A 3,843-nucleotide genomic window follows, 5' to 3' on the forward strand; every position below is an offset into this window, starting at 1 on the left:
CTTTGCAATTCCACCATCTAGAATATCAGCAGCCAATTTAGGGCCAACATTCACAAAAAAAAATTGAACTTATTTACTACATTATTCATATTATAATCTTCACCATTTTCATCAATTAAGTAATCAGGGTATGTCAACTTTGAGGATTTGTGTTTGATTAGGCTATTCAAAGCATTCCAAGTTCCTTTAACCCATTTTAACCCAAGTTAATAATTTTTAGATTTTTGTAATGATTTTCAGAACATTTGGATAAAATGGGAATACAAACATGTTGGAACTTCAAAAACTAATTTATATCAAGTAAGAAAAGAAATACAGGGTGACCTCAAATGAGGACACTGGGTTGATATGTATACATTTCGGCCAAATAAAAGAATATTTCCATTTTCAAAAGACAAATATAAACGGTTTCTACTTAATAAAAACTGACAAATGAACAAAAACCACATATTTTAACATGTTCAGAAGCAGCTCATTCCTTAGAATGATATGGAATAAAACATTCAACACCTAAGGCTACATTACAATTTTTACAATATGTTCTTTGGTTGAGGGACATTTCCTATTGACTTAGATTCTCGCCGTCAACACTGTACTTTATTATTTGTACTGTGTCATGATTTGTACCAATTGTAACACATTTGTTGTCCACCCATTTCACAATGGGAATTTCTTCATTGTGATCAAACCTGTAATCACTTGTTCCTCTTGGTTCTTTTTTCATTGTATTTGATTCCTTCAATGGGCACTTGCTGATCCTGTTTTCCCTAATCGTTCCCGTGGCATTGAATCCCAAAGACCTCAAATGCACCAGCAACACATAGTCAGTGAAGAAATTATCTAAGTGTACATGTAATGGTTATTTCTTGGGCCTATTGATAACCATTGGTGGCTGAGCAAAAATGTCTGACTCTCTAGCATTCCAAAATGATCCAAGTTCCAGAAAGGTTTGTAGCAAAAAATGAAACAAGATTTTTTACAAACTAAAATTAATACAAAAGCCCAGAAGATCAAATGTTAAATTCAAATAAGGATTGCACTGATAAAGTTAGATTTTACAAAGGAGGAGCAGTCTAATCTAAAACGTGGAGGTTATGCATTGAGTGTCAAAGACTGTGCCTTCCTGCTCCGGCCACGCCCTCCAGGTAGGATGACTGGACCTTTATGCTCCAGTCCAGCCACTAGATGGGGGTGAATCTGGGTATGGCTCAAACAGAACATATATGAGTTAATGCAAACAAACATTCATTTTGGCTCCTACAATACATTATAAGAGAATGGGTTATCTACAACCAAGAGCATATTCAGCACCACCTTAGAACCGAGCAACAAATCGCTGTTTTCTTCATCAGCAGACCCTTTGCCAATGCAGATCAAAATTGTAGCAGTATCCTGACACCACACACAATGCCCAAAATTTATACCCAAATCGAATTGGTTTGCCCCGCATGAATTGCTTGACAGTGTTATGTCCATAATAGCACACAATCATTTCGTCAAGTGACAAATTCTCCTCAAACACTCAAAATTGAAGCATAGTAATCATTGGCCTTATTTTATGTATAATATTATTTATTATATTTATTCATAATTTAAAATATATTTCTGTCAGAGTAAACTAAATGACAAAAAATGGATATACCAACTATGGTAATAAAACATGTAAACACATATCTTCAGTAATTCATGGAGTGACTTGGATATTCATACAGTAATTCCTAACTGTGGTACACTTTGATCTTACCTTGCAATCTCTTCTGTAAATAAAAAAAAACTCCAGTCAATGAATGCAGGGCAGCACGTACAGCTCTCACGTATGTTAGTCACTTAAAAAGTTTCAAACATGTTACGTTCAAGCTTTTTCCTGCCTTGCAGTGCAAAACTTGTTTAGAACGATATATAAACATTATTTCATATTAGAAGTATGAAACTCGTTATGGTTTGAGCTTGTTTCTTCCAATTGAGGCAGCACTTCTTCCGATGCGTATCGCTTATGTAATGCCCAGTGTCCTCATTTGAGGAAAGCAAAGTTAAAGCTGTTCTATAGCCTATAATTACAAGCCTATTTCAAACATAAGAAAGAAAGCCTATAAATAAACCCTTCTGGACACTAGTGACTGAATAGCAGTATACGCAGATCAAAATTAAAGAACATATTGGTAATCATCTTCATCGATCTCCAGAAGTGGATTTTTGTCAAATTCCCATGGAGTCTTTCTTGTGCTTTATATTATATAAATGAGAATTTTGCATCATATATTGATGAATCAATATGTTGTTATTACCCTCACTTCATAATGTTGTTCTATGACCAATCCTTGTCATTATTTTCATAGTTTTTTATGCTGTCCTGAAATGAGGACGGTGGGTTAAAATGGATTAATATTGTTTTTATTTTCATACAGCTTTTTTTGATAGTATAATCGTTTGCTTGTTTTTATGATATCGGTTAATTTATTTTTGTACTTCTTATATATTTGTTCCACTTCTTTTGTTTTTACTTTGATAAAAGATTTGTAGAGATTGTTTTTCTTTTTACAGGCATTCATTATTCAGTTGGTGATCCAAGGGCTTTTGTGATGCTTTTCCTTCATATCATATTCTTTCACAGGACGGTGATTATTATACATGGTAGTGAAGATGTCTAAAAAAGTACAATAAGCACTGTCCGCATTAGGGTCACTGCACACTGAAGTCCAATCCTGGAGCGCTAAACTATTGTTCAGGGCTTGGATCGTTTCATCAGTTAATATTCGTTTAGAGATTTTTGCCATATTGTCTTTAGTTTTCTTGAAATTACCATCATACAAAGTAAAAACAGGTAAGTGATCAGATATGTCACATAAAAATAGGCCACTAGTGATTTGATTTCCCATAATATTAGTAAAGATGTTATCAATGATTTTGGCACTATATTCTGCTCGGTTTTGTTATAGTTGGATACAGAGACAAGCTGTACATTGTGTCAGTGAAGTCATGGACAGTTTTGTGCTTGGTTGGATTTAACAAATCAATGTCAAAACCACCTCAGATAAATATGGTTTTTTAATTGACAGTTGAAAACAGTCTACCAATCCAGTCTGTGAACGTTTCTATATTTGAACCAGGTGCCCAGTATACACAACTCATGATGATATTTGTCTTTGTGTCATTTAGAATTTCTATTGTTAAGCATCCAAATAATCCCTTCACAGCTGTTGTCATATTAGTTAAAACTTTGAATTTAACAGATTTATGAATGTATAAGGCAACCCCCCCTCCTGTTTTACATACTCTGTTTATACATCTTAATTCATAGTCATCAAGACAAAAATCAATACCTTTATCATCATTGAACCATGTTTCAGTTATTGCAATGAAGCTAAATGGACGAGTGAAATGTTGCAAGTAGTCTTTGATTGGCTCAAAATTCGTGCACATGCTTTGACTATTAAAATGTATTATTGACAGGTTATCTGCTGAGTTTACACTGTTTTCATAATGTTCTTGGGTGAAATAATTACAGTTTTTAACAATGGCAGAGAGGTCTATTTCAGTATATGTGGTGGTGTGCTCTTGATACATTTAAAACATTTAAAAAACAAAATGAGTAGCAATAAGGGGTGGCACGGTGACGCAATGGGTAGCGCTGTATGTTCTCCCCGTGTCTGCGTGGGTACTCTCCGGGTTCTCCGGCTTCCTCCCACCTCCAAAAACATGTGCTTCAGGTTAATTGTCTGGTCCCAAATTGCCCATATGAGTGAGTGTGTGTGTGCATGGTTGTCAGTCTTTGTGTGTGGCTCCGTGGCACACTGGCATCATGCCCAGAGTGTCCCCCGCCTCATATCCTTTGTCAGCTGGGAT

Source organism: Antennarius striatus, chromosome 2 (genome assembly GCF_040054535.1).
Source record: "Antennarius striatus isolate MH-2024 chromosome 2, ASM4005453v1, whole genome shotgun sequence".
In the NCBI taxonomy this organism is placed as follows: Eukaryota; Metazoa; Chordata; class Actinopteri; order Lophiiformes; family Antennariidae; genus Antennarius; species Antennarius striatus.